This window comes from Pristis pectinata, chromosome 10 (genome assembly GCF_009764475.1).
Source record: "Pristis pectinata isolate sPriPec2 chromosome 10, sPriPec2.1.pri, whole genome shotgun sequence".
NCBI lineage: Eukaryota > Metazoa > Chordata > Chondrichthyes > Rhinopristiformes > Pristidae > Pristis > Pristis pectinata.
In genome coordinates this window covers 71,634,377-71,653,207 of record NC_067414.1, presented here as the reverse complement: position 1 = coordinate 71,653,207, position 18,831 = coordinate 71,634,377, and the positions used below count along the sequence as shown (strand labels likewise).

Genomic DNA, 18,831 nt, shown 5'->3' with positions numbered 1-18,831 from the left:
GCAAAAGGAAGAAGATTGAAATTGGCTGGCCATGAATTTTATTCATTTGACACACTTTGCCACAGCCATTATCTGGGATATAGTTTGGAATGTGATGAGAAGGGAGAAGCTTGATTCAAAATAAATTGAAATCTGAAGAGTGGCTGCAATACCTGGCAGGGAGCCCTTTGAATGCAATGAGGCAAGCAGCTTGGTCATTGGAAATATTGCAAGAAGTTGAAGTGTTTGAGTAAGAAATGGAACTTGTTGGACCAATAAAGGTTATATACAACTATAGCCAGTCCTTCAGAATTGCATTATTTCTGCAATCTACTGTCTCAGATTGTGAGGGAACAATAATCTATTCAAAAATTACAGTAGTAAGTGTTCAGAGGAAAGAATCGCACCTGACATAAAATTTAATGAAGACTGATGAGTTTTGGCAGCTTGAAGCTTGGGCCAGGCTTCCCCCCGTTTGATTACCACTGGAATGGCAGAGTGTTGTTTAATTCAATTTTGCAGGATAATTGTGATGCTAAAGGGAATCCACAGTGGGAAATAATTAAATTAATAAACAGCTGGCAGGCGCAATGAATTAACTTGTTTTTTATATTCTTCCCGGTACCATCTGAAGAAAATAGCTGTATGTTTAGTGTGCAGTGTTTACTTCATAAAGGGCATCACCAGGGAATGAAGGCAGGAGCTTTCCAATGAACATTGCTCGCCATCTGCTCTCAGTGGCGCCATTTGGAACGTGGACCTGTGTCAGCTGTGTCTGAGTAAACACAAATTATGTACGGCCATTTTACAAAAGAGTGGAAGGAAAAGTTCTTTGTTATTTTTAAAGAGAATTTGTTTTGCCATTAGCCCTAAAGAACCATGTAGGATGATGCAATGGCATCAAATGTTTACTAAGTCTTTGGTCTCTAGACTCCCTTTCCACTAAAGACATTTGATTAATTTTTAGTTCGAAATACTCACCCAAAATATACTTCCTACTAACAATTTAAAGTATGGAGGCGAATGGTCTCCACTTTTAACCTGTAACCTTCTCTTTCATGTTTCTTCCGTGCACGACATGAGGGCATTTTAAGATGAGATGACCTCGACGTCTCCCTTTCCATGGGATAATTTTCACTTCTGTCATCTAGTTTAAATGGGGTGAGATGATTGGCTCAAATCAGGGATCAAAATGCTGGAAAACTGAAACAAAAACAAAAACTGTTGGACACCCTCAGCAGGTCAGGCAGTACCTGTGGAAACAGAAACAGAGTTAATATTTCAGGTCAGAGGGTCATCGAGTTGTACAGCAAAGAAATTGGTCCTTTGGCCCAGCATGTCCATACTGAACTTTTTGCCCATCTACAATAATCCTCTTAGGTCCGACACCATTTGTCAGAACTAATTAACTCTGAGGGGTTAACGTTCCTTTACCCCTGAAAAAGAGGTCATTGACACTTTGAAATGAATCCACTACTGGCTGCTCAAAGCATCACTTGCTTTGGCTACTAAGCACATGTTAATATTCAGTGTTACGACCTAGGATCCCAAATGTTGTTTTAGCTTGGAACTATTCTGATTGCTGGCTGTCCACAGCCATGGACAGGGTGCTACTGCTGATGGGTTGATAGCATTACCATAAGCATTCAATGTTACCCTTGGCACTTCGCAATACAGTGTGTTACTACATAATACAGGGCACTGCTATAATGCTGGTAGAAAGGGAGCAGTGCCCAATTGATGCCATTCTTGGGAATAGGTGGTGGGAAACAGGTGGGAAAGCTGAGAGGAGGTTTCTATGTATTACTGGGTTATCTCCATTTCAAAGAAAAAAATGATTTAAAAAGTCATGTTTCCATTTTTCAAGCAACCAGCTGTGCGATGATAATAAGATTTTCACCAAAGTCACTAATGGCTGGAATATGTAGAGGGAAGCTGTATACAAAATGAAAAAAAAGAAGTTGCAGTGTTCATTTTAATGGCATTATATAACATTGGCATTAAAGGCTTTTATCAAAATGAAATGCAAACACACAGCAATAAGGCATTAATGCTACGGCATCATTTTACATCCTTGAGAAATTTGATTATAAATATTATATACATGCATAATAAATGCCAATGTATTCTTTGGGAAGATGACAAAATACTGAAGTGGATAAACGTGGACTTTTGAGTAGGCTCAATCACAGAAGTATTTGCATTTTTATAAATAAATCAAATTCATACTTTTTGTTAAGTTCTTTTGTTTGTCCCTAGTATACCTGCTAGCATAATGGCTTAGAAAAATATTAGTAAAACCTAGCCATACTGGAGCTGTATGAAAAGGAAACAAAACCACAGAATGCTGGGAGCTCTCCAGGGATGCAGTAACATCTGCTGAGAAAATGGGTTTATACCTGAAATGTCAACTTATGTGGTTTTCTTGACAAATGCTGCCTGACCTGGCTCAAGCATTTCCTGCTCTTGTCACATTGTTAGCCTCTGCAGTAAGTTCCATTCCACTGAAGTGCACAGTTGACCATGGGGAAACTGGACCTCCAAATGATTTCCGCTGTGTGTTAGGAAAAAAATCTATACTTTTGCTTTGTGCCTTCTAAGATGAGGATTTATGGATACAAACTGTTGTCTGGTCACCATATTTAGCAGGCAAATGCCTCAAATGTGTTCCAATGTTACTTCATTTCCCTGTTAAAGTGGGGAAGCGGTAGACAAATAAATTAGGAAATATATCAGAAGCAAACTGTTAAAACTGTACATAATTTGAGTTGCACTCTGTCAATTAATCTCATATTTCCTGTCTTGTGTGATCTCAAATTCATTTGTTCAGCCAGTGCAGTTTCCTTAATGAGTAGCACAATAAAATTCCGATGCAAAAAAATTGTCTTTTCTTCAGCTTTTTATCTACCTCTAAAGAATGTAACACCATTTTACAAGAATGGTCTGGGTTTTATAAGACTGTAGATACATCAGATTCACATTTTCTGCACTAGCAGCTTTGCTTCTTAAAGCATTTGATTTTAGGTCAAGTTGTGGTGCTGTGTAATCTGAAAGGTTATGGCTTGCAAAATGGAAAATGTTTTCATTTCCTTGAGTAGTTTACATCTCTCTGCCCCATGTACAGAGAGGTGACTCACAGCATTTTGTGAGCTAAAAAATCTTGAAATTTTAATCTCAAAGAAAAATGACGCAGACATTAATTTAATGATCAAGACGCATTGCAGAACGGCTTTGGAAATTGGTGTAAGTGAGGGGCAGGTCATGAGCGACATATATGGATGTTGGTGTTCATGGGGGCTTGGAGGTGGACAAGGAGACCACTGGAATAGCCAAGTCTGAAAATGACACAGACACATTTAAAGGTTTCAGTCTTTCAAGGACTAAGGTGAGCAAACAGGGTTGTAGAGGTGGAAGTAAGTGATCCTAAGGGTAGGGTGAGGGTTTGAAAGTTCAGCCTAAGGACCGACAAGGAGGTTAATGAAATGAGTGCCAAACAGCTGGTGTTTAAAGCAGGAGCAGAAATGGTCAGTTTTATTCTTCAACTAAAATAAGCTGAAATGCATTCCAGATGATTAGTCTGGCACTACATGGAGAGTCAATGGGCACTGGGGAAGTAGTAGGTGAGTAAAACTATTGGCATAGATGTGGAATCTAACACTACGCTTGCAGGTAACTTTGTTCATTAAGGGAAAGCATATAACAGGAGGGGTCTGAGGAGAAATCTTCACAGGACCTCAGCAAGTGAAGAGAAGCTAATATTGAAGGTTTGCAGATGATGGTAAGGGAGTTCGAAAGGAAGTATGCAAGGATGGTTCGACAGAGTTTGAACTGGAGAGACATGTGGGATATCGATGTGATCAATCATTAGAAGAACCATAAGAGGGTTCAGGAGCACAGTGAGGGATAATGCATTGACTTCAGATGCACAGCTTCTCATTACTAACGTTAGCAAGACCACCATCATCACCTCAGGACAATTCAGGATTCCAAAACAAGAGGTGAGGACAAAGCCATCAGGTAATGGTGGAAGAGATGTGTATGGGAGCTGGAATATGACAATATCTACAAAGACTTCAAAGGGAAGGGAAGTTGGAAATGGAAGTTGTGAGGGGGTGATTTTTTAAGAATTATGGGTTGGCAGGTTTGAAAGAGAAGGGATGCTTGAGGAAAAGAGACAATGTTTCCCAACAGTTGTTGAGCCATGACCTGGAATGGGACTGCATAAGAGAAATGGTCATGATTCCTGATCTAATAAACTGCTAACCTGTTCCATTAGGTTAAACCAGACCAAGAGCTGGGTGTTAAGCTGCATGAAAATGGAAGGTGTTTGGAGGGGGAATCAAACTCATCCTGCTTTCATACCTCCCACTGTGAGTTAGAATGAGTATCATAAGCATGCTGTGCATGGTCCTCAGCAATTAGATGGTAAGTTCTGGTCCCAAGATCCAAATTAAATCTACAATACTAGCTCCCTGGTTTGGAAATGGCTGAGCCAAGCATTAAAAGTTGCAGAGTGATGCAGCATTTTCTTTTTTTCAATTGATTCTCTCATTCCTCCCTCCACTATCCTGCTGAAAAGAAAAGCTTGATTTCCGTTGGCATTTCCCCCACACCAAACGCATGGTGCTCTGCCAGTGTTTTAATGCAATTCAGAGCTAAGCCCAGACAAATTCACCACAGATATTGTACTGAGCGTTCATGCACACTGATTGTATATTTGTCTTCTATTTCTTTATAATGTGAATGTAGGGATAAAAGCATAGAGTCATTTATGTCACCATTTAATTAGTTGGAGAATAATTATTCCTTGCAATGTTGCCCTTTTTTTTGTCTCTACAGTTCTTATTTCTGTTTATACAATTTTCTGCTATTTTTCTTTGCCTTTTCCATGTGGTTTTGTTATCTCCTTCTAAGATTTAAAACTCTCCTGGAGTCCTCCAACTCCTACTATTTCTCCCCCTCTCTTTTTTTTTAAAGTTCATTTTCTCCCTCACCTCTTGATGCCTCTATTTGTTTCAAAATCTCAAAACAGACGCAAAGGATCATTGAGTCGATTTTTGTACGTCCTTCTGGAACAACTCTGCATTTCTCGTTCTATAAAGATGTCAATATTTTTGCCTCTACTATTCTGCTCTGGAAGCACGTTCCATGCATTGATAACTTCCTACATAAACCTTCTGATATCAGTCGTAAAATGATGTTTTTCCTGTTTTGAACCCGTTGTTCGGCTATTTCAATATAGTATTCACGATATCAAGATGTTTGAGGACATCTTCAAAAGGCGGTGCCTCAAGAAGGCAGCATCCATCACTAAGGACCTTCACCGTCAGGGACATACCATCTTCTCGTTACTGCCATCGGGGAGGAGGATCAGGAGCCTGAAGACCCACACTCAATGTTTCAGGAATAGCTTCTTCCCCTCTGCCATCAGATTTCTGAACAGTCCATGAACCCATGAACATTACTTCATTATTCTTTATTTTGCACTATTTATTTATTTTGTAATTTATTTAATTTTTATATCTTGCATTACACTACTGCTGCAAAACAACAAATTTCATGACATAACTTCACGACATTCACTATAGAAGTCTGGTTAGGCTGCATTTAGAGTATTGCATGCAATTCTGGTCACCTCACTATAGGAAGGATGTCGAGGCTTTAGAGAGCAGAGGAGGTTTACTAGGATGCTGCCTGGATTAGGGGGCATGTGCTATTAGGAGAGGCTGGACAAACTTGGCTCTTTTCTCTGGAGTGGTGGAGGCTGGGGGGTGATCTGTTGGAAGTGTATAAAACTATGAGTGGCATAGATTGGGTGGACAAGCAATATCTTTTTCCCATTGTTGAGCAATCCAATACCAGAGGGTATGCACTTAAGGTGAGAGGGGTTAGGTTCAGAACAGACATGAGGGGTATGTTTTTTACTGAGAGAGTGGTGGATGCCTGGAATATGTTGCTTGATAGGGTGGTAGAGGCAAATTCATTGGGGGTTTTTAAAAGAGGCTTGGATGGGCATATGAATAAGAGGAAAATAGAGGGATATGGCCATTCTGTGGGCCAAAGGGCCTGTTCTGTGCTGTACTGTTCTATGTTCGATATGATAAACCTGATTCTGATTCAAGATTAATCTTCTCCATAACACTTAAGATATAAGATTATCTCCTGGACATCTCTTCACCAAATGGGTAAAGCCATGGTATAGTCCCAGGAATGACCATTGGGATCATCATCTGCAATGAACTGGGACCCAACCTATGTTATAAAACACCAAAACATCTTTTTGCTGCCTCCACAGTTCCAGGTGGCCAGTGCCAATCCTTCTTTTGATTAGCAGCATGCATCATGAGAGGCCCAAAATCATGACTTGCAAGCACTACCTAAAGCCAGCCTACACTGCTGAAAGTTAGTCTGCCCCTACACGATGTGGCTGGAAGAGGTGCTCAGAGTCATTTGTGAACAGAATCTGATCTGGGAAAGAAGAGATATCTGACTGAACATGACCAAGAACTGAGAACCAAAAAACTGCAGATACTGAAAAACTGAAATAGGGAGGGCACAGGAAGCCTTGGTAGGGGAGGGACTTCCTATATTGATAATAGGACTGCAGTCCCTCCAAATATTCAGTAGAATGATGGTTATTGACATCAAAGCTGGGAGACAATCCCATAGTCCCAATTACAGTTGAGTGCCTCCGTGCATGGTCAAAGTCAGTGCATGGTCAAAGATTGTTAAACTGCACCAGGTGTCTCAGATGCTGGACAAATTCCCAACATTCATTAAGCAACAATCTCTGTCATTCAGCATCTGGGATTCCATTTTTGAAATCTGACGTAACAATGAGAAGCACCTGACACTTGTAGATTTATAGAAACGATCCAAATAAACTCATGCAGAAACTAACCCATGAGCAGTTGATGATCTCTTTAAACTGTACTGGGGTGGGAGAAGGGGTGGTTCTTCATACTGTTTAATAGATTTGTTCTGTTGTGTCGGTTTAAGAAAGGATATTAGTTAGAGCACTGAGCTCCAAAACAATAGTGTCTGTGTCAAATGAGCATGCAACACTGAGCGACGTTATCATCTGTTGGACAACATGTGTATATGGATCTGTGTAGACAGTTAATGTCCACCTGGTGGACATTAACTATCTACAACATCATTTTAGACTGTTAGGGGCATTCCTGGTGCTTAAAATTAAGAAATATGGAGCCTGATTTCCCTGGTTTTCTTTCTACAGATGCTGTTTGACCTGCTGAATGTTTCTAGCATTTTCTGTTTCTGTTTCAGATTTCCAGTATCTGCAATTTTTTGATTTCCGGTTCCATATTTTCCTGACTTTTTTAATCACACGTTTCTCTGGAGAAGGCTGGCTTTTATTACCTCACCCTAACTGCCCTGGAGAAGCTGATGATGAGCTGCTGCAGGTACTCCCATTGTGCTGCTGGGTAGGGTGTTCCAGTGTTTGGACCCAGTGATTCTGAAGGACCAGCAATATATTTCCAAGTCAGGATGTGCTTGACTTGAATGGGAACCTATAAGTGATAGTGTTCCTACTTGCCTAAACCCGCGTCCTTCTTTGTGGTAGAGGTCATGGGTTTGGGAGGTGCTGTCACAGTATGCAGTGTATTTTGGGGATGGTACACACTGCAGTCTGTGTACGCTGGTGGTGGAGGGAATGAATGTTTAAAATATGGATGGAGTGCCAATCAAATGTTTTGTCCTGGATGAAGTTGAGCTTCTTGAGCATTGTTTGGCTGTGCTGAGCCAGGCAAGTGGAGAGTATTTCCTCACATACTGGAATAATGCCTTGTAGATGGTGGAAAGATGATGGTTGTCAGGACATGAAATGCTCACTATAGGATACTCAGCTCCTGATTGGCTCTTGTGGCCATGGTATTTAAGTGGCTGGTCCATATGAGCTTCTGGCCAATGATGACGCTGCCAGGCATTGATAATCAGAGATTCAGCGATGGTAAAGCCATTGATCTGCAAGAGTGGATGGTTAGACATTTGCTGGAATTGGTACTGACACTTTTGTGACATGAGTGTTACTTGCCACATATTTGATTCCTGCTCTGCATTACTTGAATCTTCTGTTTTCAATTTACTAGAACCCCTGGGTGCCTTTCAAATTTATCCTTTGCTAATTCTGTGTTATCTAAAAGAAGTTTTGATTATTACGTGTTTCGAGCACTAGTCTAAGCCATATCAGAAATTAACGCAGAGAAATGCACAGATGGCTAATCCAAATGGTAAAAATGGTCTAATGGTTGGATGCTACTGTTCGTTAGAACAGAACCTAAAACATTAGCATTCAGACAATGACTGACCTGCTGCTTTCTTTGATTATTTTTACAGATGAAGTGGAGGCAAAGTTTATTGTGTAAACCAGTCCTCAGAAGCCATAAAAGATTTGAATTATGTTAGGCACTTTTAATTCTGTACTTTTCTTATTAACAGCTTCATAAATAATACATTTGGAGCAGCTCTAAGAGTTATTGCATCATAAAACTGAAATTGTGAGCTTACCAAAGTGTTTGGAGGGAACCCGACTGCTGTACACTCTGCTGTTTATGTAAAAAATACAATGTCAAACAGATGAAGATCCTTCACTGACCATGAGTAATAGCACATAGCATAGATTCTGCCTATTTTGTGACTATGATACAAGAGGAATGGTCTGTTGTTACTCCAATTTTAGTCTTTGTTCTGTAACTTAATTTGATTTCCAGAGATAAAGCTCACCATGATGACAAGACTAGGAAATTTCATTTCAAAATGCAGATAAGACAGGCTGGAAATTCAATGTTCCAATATGCAGAAAAGTACTGCTGTGAGGGGGATTTGGACTGGTTTCCTCTGTGTGATCTCATGTGATGACATGAGCATATGGGAGGATCCAGTGATGATACTTTCCCCATTTGGATTAAAGTGAATAATTCCCAGAATCCAGTGTGCTTGCTAAAGCTAACCCGCATTAATTCACATTATGCCTGAAATTCTAAAGGAAGAGGTGAGCCTTAAATCCACCTGTCACTGGAAGTCATTGCACAGGGTAGGGATCACTGACAACAAATGGGGCAAACACTGTGTTTCACTCTCACTGAGTTTGAGATCCTTGTGGAAGAGATGGCAGCAGGGGGAGAAATCCTGCAGGCTAGAGAGCCCAGTCAGCTGGAAGTAAAGGGGCAGGAGGATGTGGCTAGGGACCTTAGTGCCCACATTAATATCCTGAGGACCTGGTCCCAGTGGCACAAGAAGTTTAACAAATTCGCATGTGAGGTTAATGTTAGTGAAAAGAGCAACAAATCCAATCTATCAACAACCACACTACCACACTTTCATACTTACCACTAGATCCGTACTTACAATCATACCTTGTATCTCACACACACACCTCCAGCTGTTCAAACATGGTTTGCAAATCATGCACATCTGTTGTAATACATTCACTAAACACTCTTCCCTTTCTCTTGCAGGAGAAAGCGGAATACAATTTCAGAATGTAGCAGCAGGCTGAATGTGTCATGTGGAGGAGATGGCACTGACAACCTTGGTCTCAGTCACAGATCAGCATTTAACTTAAATCTCCTCCTCACAGACAACTTCCCTCTAATCCTGCACTCTCTGCTGCTTTGCATAGAAGGCAGAAAATTTAAACATCCTCCTCTTTCTTACATTTTCCTGCATCTCCCAATGGAAAATGCAATGTACAGCTGTTAGCTGCTCCTTTTCTACTTTTTTTTTTCACATGCAATGCCACCAACTATCTTCTGTGTACAAGAAAGGAGAAACTGGGAAATCCCACGGATTCCAAGAATAGTGCACCCTAGTTCCAATTTCATCATATTTCCTGCATCACAGAATGGAACAACTTATGCAATGTTTCTCTATAATGACTTTCTTGCAGCTTCTGGTTGAGCACACCATTTCATAGCACAAATTTCTGAAGCTGATTCTTGAAGTGCTTCAAATTTCTCATTGCAGTCGATCTAGCTGCGAATATATGAGTAAGGAGTGGGCAAACAAAGCAAATGATCAAACTATCAATTTGTCAAGCTAATTTTAATTTTCAGCGAGTGACTTTTTCCTTCCAATCAATTTACTATAAACTTAAAACTAAATCATCTATCATATAATGATATCAAGTATGCACCAGAGAAACCTCATTAAATATATTCCTTTTTTCTCTTGGATGTTCCTTAAGTGCTAATGACTTTTGTCTCGAGCTTCCAGCTAGCTAACTGAAGGTAGAATATTTACAAAAGACATATCAGCAAAACTTGGCCATTTTACCTGAAAGAAGGTACTTCTCTACCTTCTACATGTTTGCATCTAATTAATTGCTCTATGACATTACTTGAAGGAAAAGCAGGGGATGAATTACAAAAGGTTTTACCTAAAACTTAACATTGAGTTTCTCGTCCTGGGTTATCAGAATCAGAATCAGATTTATTATCACTGACTTAGGTGACATGAAATTCAACACAGTGCAAAGACACAAAATTATTATAAATTACAAACATAAACGCATAGTGCAAAAAAAAGGAATAACAAGGTAATGTCCATGGGTTCATGGACCTTTCAGAAATCTGATGGCAGAGGGAAAGAAGCTGTTTTGGAATCATTGAGTGTGGGTCTTCAGGCTCCTGTACCACTTTCCTGATGGTAGTAATGAGAAGACGCATGTCCTGGCTGGTGAGGGTCCTTGGTGATGGTCTGAGGTACAAAAGGAAGTAAGGATCACCATGCGCCTAAATTCCAAGGAGTCAAATTGTCATTTTTTGACTTTGAAACTAATTGGCATGTGATGAACTCTTGATTTTTCTAAAAGAAAAATAACTGTATTCAAAACTTATTTAACTTAGTCTTCAGGATTGCAGTAATTAATTAAATTACAAGGAATGTTGTCAATGTTAGTATAAAACATCAATATATAACTTTATCTTTACATGCTCTTTAACTTTTTTTAATCACAAACTGGTTTAATATTTTAGTATGATTTTTAATGCGCTGCTTTATTTATTTTGAAGGGCAGATTGAAATCTTAGTAAAGAAAGATTTGAATTTATATAATACACCTCTCAACTTCAGGAAATCCAGGAGATCTTCATTACTAGTTATCTCATTTTGATGTGTAATCACAGTTAGAATGCAGAGATCTGTGTAAACCTAACTCTTGTAGGTAAATAAATGCATTAAAAAGTCTTTGCTGCTTGTATTGCAAGTGCACTATTGAAAATTTCCCTGGATCTCAGGCAACTTTTGAAGTATGATGGGTTTTACCAAGTGTGATTATAGTATGACAACTAAAACAAAGAAAAAGACTGAAAGTAAGTTTGAAAAGATATAAAGGAAAGGTTGTATCTTATACTGAAATCAATGAAGCTTACAGAGCTCTGACATACAACTTAAAACATGCTGAATATTAATATAAACTGTAGAAAAAAATCTGTAGAAATATTTAATGGTTTAAGACAAGCTCACAGAATAGCTGAAGATAAAAGATTCAGTGAGAATTACTGAGGTGTGAAAAGAAGAATGCAACAGATGTGAAGGTTGAAAACTCTACAGTTTTGAGGTAGAATATTCAAACTAATGCCAGCATGTCACTAGCAAGAAGGAAATACGGAATTGTCATGCCCTTGAACTAGCTGAGAGTTCCACTAGCAATTTGGCAGTCAAGGGTATAAGCCAAATAACTCTTAACTGTAATTCCAAGTTATAAAGAAAGTTACTGTTGATGGAAATTTCAATTTGGTTGCAAGTGCTAAACAGGCTCTGTGGTAATTACTACCCATGTACTCCCCTTGTGATATTTGTTTCCAATCAGTTCAATAGAATGGAATGTCAGAACATAGTTACAACATCCAACATTATAGCATTCATTTAGTGTTAAAAATCAAAGATACATTTATTTGAGCTCTTGAAATGGTAGCAACTCACCATCAGTGGAACAAATCATTGGAATAAGTGTCAACCCTGACTTAAGTGATAGCACTTTCAACTTTGAACCAGAAGAGCTGGGGTTCAAATTCCCTCTCTTGTGATACTCTTGAGAACACAGTCCAGGTTGAAGCAGCATTGCATTCTGAAGGAGTGCAATGTTGTTTGGTGGATGGGTGGGGGCAAATGGGGAATCTTTGGGATGAAGTTAAACTGAAGCCTTCTCAGCTGGATGCTAAAGTTACACTGATATTATTTAAAAGGAAAAAGTTCTCCTTGGTGTCCTGGCCAGTACCAAAACTAAAAGCAGAATTATTTGGTCATTAGTTCAATGCTACTTTGTGTGCAAATTGGACTTCCTATATTACAATGGTGGCTGCACTTCAAAAGAATGTCATTAGTTATAAAATGATTTCTGTCTAGGGGGTCATGAAAGGAGCCATATAAGTACAAGTCTTCTTATTCCATTTTAAGTCTGGAAAAGTATTTGTCTGCATAACAATAAGTAATGAAGAAACAAACTGAAAGTTTTCAAATGCAATGTGAAGAATGAATATTTATTTGATACATTAGAAGAGCAGGGTGAGTGAATATAAGTAAAACCAAGAAAGTAAATCATTTTCTCCTCTGGGTATTATCGCTGCAAATTTCAAAAGACAACATCAGAAGGAATGAGAATGCTACTATTCTGTTTACACAATCTCTCAAAGCAAAGTATAGGAAGGAAGTATGAATATCCTGTCAGCTTTTCTCTATTTTGCTATCTGTTGGTTTTGATATCCAAGAAAAATCACATCTGATCTTCCAATAAATTAGATTAAATACAGGCTTGAATATGAAATGACCTCTATTTAGCAAGGGTGGAAATGTTAGCTGTCATCTAATATATATTCGTTACAACCTGAAGAGTTCCTTGAACTGAGAACTACTCTCATTGCATTTGGTCTCCTTACGTTTCCATTATTGGTTCACGACTTGTTAATAATTAACTGGCTTGCATGGTTGTGCCATTTCAATGATGTAGGCAACAAAGGCTCAGAGGAATCAAGTGCTGTTTTCTCTTTCCATCCCATGAATGCCTGCTGAAAAAAAGAGGTCTCTAACTTGAAGAGAAGGATGTTAACCATTGATGGCAAAGAAAAGGGGAAACCGGGGAAAGCAGGTTGGTGAGGGTTTTCTCCAATTTCAATCTACCTCCCTTTACTTGACAAAAAAATCTTTTGATCTTCAGGTTGAAAATTTCACTGGGCCCAACAGCTGTACTGCTTGAGAGAGAAAATTCCAGATTTCCTTGTGTGGAAAGTACTTCCTACAGGGCCTAGGTCTAAGATTAGGATTGGTCACCTTGCTCTGGATTTCTCCATCAGAGAAAATGGTTTCCAGCTCTCAACCCAATGTAGTTCCTTCATGGTCTTTAACAACTAGTTTGCTCCACCATTGACCATACTAAAGTTTTCAGATCCAGCATGAAGCTATAATTCAATCACAGTTGCAGGAGATAGGATTGAAAATCAGGTGACAATTTAATGGACTGGGGCCGTGACTGTTAGTGTTCAAAATTCTCCTTTAATCACTGTTAAGTGCCCACTGGGAGTAGAAATAATATCATGATAACAATACTTAGATAAATCCTTCTTTCTTTATTATATAATGTGCTCCAAGGTCTCGAAAATAAACTGTATTCAGTTGCTATCATACAGTGTTTTCTCTTTTGTTTCTAACAACGTGATTGTGGTTATACCAGTGCCTAATGGGATACTGGAAATGTGAAAATTAAACCAAAAGTAACAATGAGCTTTTATTTAAATTAAATACCAACTCTTATTATTGTGTGGAGGATTCAGTATGTTTCTGATTAGGTGGACATTTGAGAGAATAAATGCAGACAGGCAATGATGCAATCTCCTTCAATCTCCAGCAATGGTTTCATAAATGTAGAGCTGAAAGTGGTTGATGTATGTGAAACTGGGAGGAGAAATTCTCCACTTGTGCAACTTTAATGACATAATTTTAATTATATTTCCCATATAAGGCAACTTTTCCAATATTTCATTTAGCAAAATCCTGCTCACATGAAGATTACATTTCTCAAATTTTTACAAATGCTTTAGTCACCTGTTTCAAGTTTTTCCACATTAAGGCTGAAGATTTCTTTAGTTGAGTCTGCTAATGTCCTCTCTGTCACTTTCTTAGTTTCAGTATTTTCTTCCACAATGCACCGTACCTAATTTGAAATCGCTTCTTGTCTAATTTCACAATTAACAAATTAATGCAAAATTACTTAGTTTACAAACTGCAAGAGTTTACAAACAATGGTCTACAAGGGCATCCCAGAAGGTCTAACTCTGTACCTCGAGCCCAATGTTTCAACTTTATATATTATCAGCCAAATTTTTGGTGTCCCTTTTAAGAATGGAAAGAAATAATGAGAAAGCTGAAGAAATACACAAAGCAGGGTTTTTGCTCACTGTCATAGAGAGGTATACAGCATAGGAACAGATCTTTTGGGTCCACTGAGTCTTTGCCATCAGCTATACTTTGCACTAATCCTACACTAATCCCTCTTTTCTCCCCCACATTCTCATTGACTCCCCCTTATTTTACACACCAGGGACAATTTACAGTGGCCAATTAACCTACCAATCCACATGTCTTTTGGGCTGTGGGATGAAATTGGAGCACCTGGAGGAAACCTACGTACTCACAGGGAGAACATGCAAACTTCACACAGACAACATCTGAGATCAGGATTGAACCCAAGTCTCTGAATCTGTGAGGCAGTGGCTCTACTAGCTGTGCTACTGAGCTGCCCTAATATTGACCCGAATCATTCATTGCTTCTCTCTCCACAGATGCTGCCCAACCTCCTGAATATTTCCAGCTTCTTCGGTTTTTATATTTCCAACACCTGCAGTTTTTTCCATTTCAATTAAACCATGACTGATTAGTACTTCAGATCCATTTATTTGCCCTTGGTACAAATCTCTTGATCAATACTCCCATCAAATAGAACTATATCAAACCCAGCCTTGAAACTACTGCAGTCTTCCCATTATCTCACCAGTATGGAAGTCATCCAGGGCTTTATGACTAACAGTTAAATAAAAAAAACAGCAGAGGTTTGTGTGACCTAATGGAGAAGGAGGCTGAACCTTCCAATATTTATGGGAATAACTTCTATAGTTCTAGCCGTTATCTCTCTCAACCCAATCTTCACTTGATGCCTGATGAGCCCCTTCTCATAAATATTGGAAGATTCACAGCAGACACCTGAAACAGTCTTTAGGACCCTTGAATGTATTAACTAGGTGCAAACCTCTTGTTGAAATTAGTTATTGTTCTGGATTTTTCAATGATTCTGCAGCCACTAACTCAAGGTAAAATATATGTTTAAGGCATTTCAGTGTGGCCATTGCTATAGTTCTAGCTGTTATCTCTCTCAGCCCAATCTTCACCTGATGACTGATCACCCTCTTCTCAGAATTTACCTGAGGACTCTTGACAGCATGCCAATAATTGATAATTGATATACCTCATAGATGAGGTGACTGAGCAACTAACACCAGCAGCTTGCCTCTACTCTATTGATGACGCCTAGCATACAGTTTTGGAACCAAATTACTTTCTGACCACCAGGTCTGCAGAGCTTTTTGAGTGCATGAAGTCTTAGTTCCAGAGCCATCTAGCAATGTTTATTCAAATAGTGGTTAGCATAACACTATTAGAGCGCCAGTGATCCGGGTTCAATTCTGGCCACTGTCTGTAAAGAGTTTATATGTTCTCCCCATGTCTGCGTGGGTTTCCTCCGGGTGCTCCGGTTTCCTCCCACATTCCAAAGACGTACAGGTTAGGAGGTTGTGGGCATTCTATGTTGGCGCCAGAAGCGTGGCGACACTTGTGGGCTGCCCCCAGAACACTCTACGCAAAAGATGTATTTCACTGTGTGTTTCGATGTATATTTTATCTTATCTTACCACAATCTTCCCCAACTCTCTCCCCCTCAGTGATCAAGAAAACTCATTAGCTCTTACGTCTTCAAACTCCTTCAATTTTTCACATTTTCTCTTCACTCCTGACCATCCTAAGCAGTTCTTGTCTGTTTTTGTTTTAAATTCAGCTGCTCTATTTAACCACTTGGGCCTAGTCATTGAAACCAATCTTACTTATTCCATCGATTTTAAATTGCATTATAAGTCAGTTTTTATAAACATTTTAGATTATAACACACCTTTCATTAAATAACCATTATTTTGCTTTAACATTTTATTTGGATTGATTTTCCTGTAGTTTCCCACTGCTACAAGCTTGATTGTTTTTGAATCAGCTTTCCTGCATATTTTCTTATTTCATGTCACAGGATCAAATTAATAACTAGATAATTGTATGTAAGTAGGAGCCTAAAATTCTTGAGGTTACTAATTACAACATGGTGTTATTTAGCACAGAAACAGGCTCAACGGCCCACTGAGTCTGAGCCACCCATCAAACACCCATTTACACTCATCCCATTTTTATTCTCTCCTGGGGGCAATTTACAGCGGCAAATGAACCCACCAACCCACACATTTTTGTGATCTGGGTGGAAACTGGAGTGCTCTACCACAGGGACTGTGACTACCACAGAACTACTACAAGGACTGTGAGGATGGTGTCAACAAGCAGAGTAATATGGAGCCTTATTCCTCCTATGTTTACCTCTCCGTGTCCTATTACTTTGACTGGGATGATGTTGCCCTGCATCACTTTGCCGAGTTCTTCAGGAAGCAATCCCATGAGGAATGGGAAAAAGCTGAGAAACCGGATGGAATTCCAGAATTGACGTGGAGGTCAGATCATGCTGGCAGACATCAAGAAGCCAGAGGAGGATGAGTGGAGCAATGGTCTGGAGGGAATGCAGTTGGAGAAGGATGTGAACCAGAGTCTGCTGGATCTGCACAAACTCTCCACTCAGCATACTGACCCTCATCTATGTGACTTCCTGGAGAGACACTACCTGGTTGAGCAAGTGAAGATGATCAAGAAGCTTGGAGATTACATCACCAACTTGAAGAGACTGGGATCCCCAAAGAATGGTCTGGGAAAGTACCTGTTTGACAAGCTCTCCCTAGGAGAGAAAGAGATGGATTTGAAATTGAAACTTCTTGTTAGAATTATAAAACTCTAAACTAGTATGAGTCATAACTTGTGATTAGTACAAACTATTAAAGTATAATATCAACTGAAAATAAATTTCAATAGTGTACTCACTTTAAAAATAAGAGAAAAAACGTGTGTAGAGAAATTGCTCATAGTTGTAAGAATGATAGGGTTGTATAAGTGGGAGATTTTAATTTTCCCAGTATTGACTGGACTCCTGGAGTGTTAAGGGCCTGGACGGGGTGGAATTTGTGAAATGTGTCAAGGAAAGTTTCCTGAGTCAATATATAGAGGGCCCTACTCAGGAGGGTGCAATACTGGGAACGAGGTGGGGTAAGTAATTGAAGTGGCGGTCAGGGAACAATTTGGCCCTAGTGACCATAATTCTAGTTTTAAGATAGTGATGGAAAAAGATAGGACTGGTCCACAGGTTGGGGTCCTAAACTGGAGCAGGGCTAATTTTGGGGGAATTAGGCAGGATCTAGCAGAGGTTGAATAGGTGAGCCTGTTTGAAGTGAAAGGAACATGCTTCTCCTGGATTCTTGATATCACACTCATCAAAGCCTCCCACTTGCTATTTAAGTGGGAGGCTTTGACGAGTGTGATATCAAGAGTCCAGGAGCAGCATGTTCTTGTTATGGTGAAGGGTAAACCTGGCAAGTTTAGGGAGCCTTGGCTGATGAGAGATATTGAGGCTCTGGTCAAGAAAAAGAAGGAAGCATACATTGGGTTTAGGAGGTTGTGGACGAGTGAATCCCTTGATGACTATGAAAAGATTAAGAGGGAAATCAAGAAAGGGTATGAGATGGATCTGGCAGGTAAGGTTAAGGAAAATCCCAAGGGGTTCTATAGCTATAGAAAGAGTAATAAAGTGGCGAGGGAGAGAGTAGGTCCCCTTAGAGATCAGCAGTGCCACCTATGTTTCAAACCGCAGGAGATGGGTGGGATTTTTAACAATTATTTCTTGTCACTGCTTACTGAAGAGAAAATCATGGTTGCTCAGGAGATAAGGGAAACCAGTGGTGATGTATTGGAGGACATTCATATTACCAGGGAGGAGGTATTTGCAGCCTTACAGCACATCAAGGTGGATAAATTCCCAGCGCCTGACCAAGTGCATCCTCGGACTTTATGGGATGCTAGATGAGAAATTGTAGAGGCCCTTGTGGAGATATATGCTTCATCGTTAGCCACTGGTGAAGTTCTCGAAGACTGGAAGATGGCTAATGTTGTTCCGTTGTTTAAGAAGGGTAGCAAGGACAAGCCAGGGAACTATAGGTCAGTCAGCCTGACATCAGTATTGGGGAAATTAGTGGAGGGAATTCTGAGGGACAGGATCTACCAGCATTTGGATGGACAGAGTCTGATTAGGAGGAATCGGCATGGCTTTGTGGATGGAAAGTCGTGCTTGATAAACCTTTCTAAAAGAAGAGGTAGCCAAAAAGGTAGATGAGGGGAGGGCAGTGGATGTTGTCTATTTGGACTTTAGCAAGGCCTTCGACAAGGTCCCGCATGGTAGGCTTGTCTAGAAGGTGAGGTCCCATGGAATCCAGGGAGAGCTAGTTTGGTGGATTCAAAATTGGCTCAGAGGTAGGAAGCAGAGGGTGGTGGTCGAAGGTTGTTTCTCAGAATGGAGGACGGTGACCAGTGATGTATCGCAGGGGTCAGTGTTGGGACCCTGGTTATTTGTTATTTATATAACTGATTTGGATGTGAACGCACAAGGCTTGATCAGTAAGTTTGCGGATGACACGAAATTAAGAGGTGCTG

The 18,831-nt window shown here is 39.7% G+C and overlaps 1 pseudogene; it reads left to right on the top strand.

Annotated features, from left to right (window-relative positions):
* The first annotated feature begins 3,253 nt into the window (after positions 1-3,253).
* Positions 3,254-17,089, top strand: LOC127575500 (ferritin heavy chain B-like; annotated as a pseudogene).
* The last annotated feature ends 1,742 nt before the right edge of the window (positions 17,090-18,831 follow it).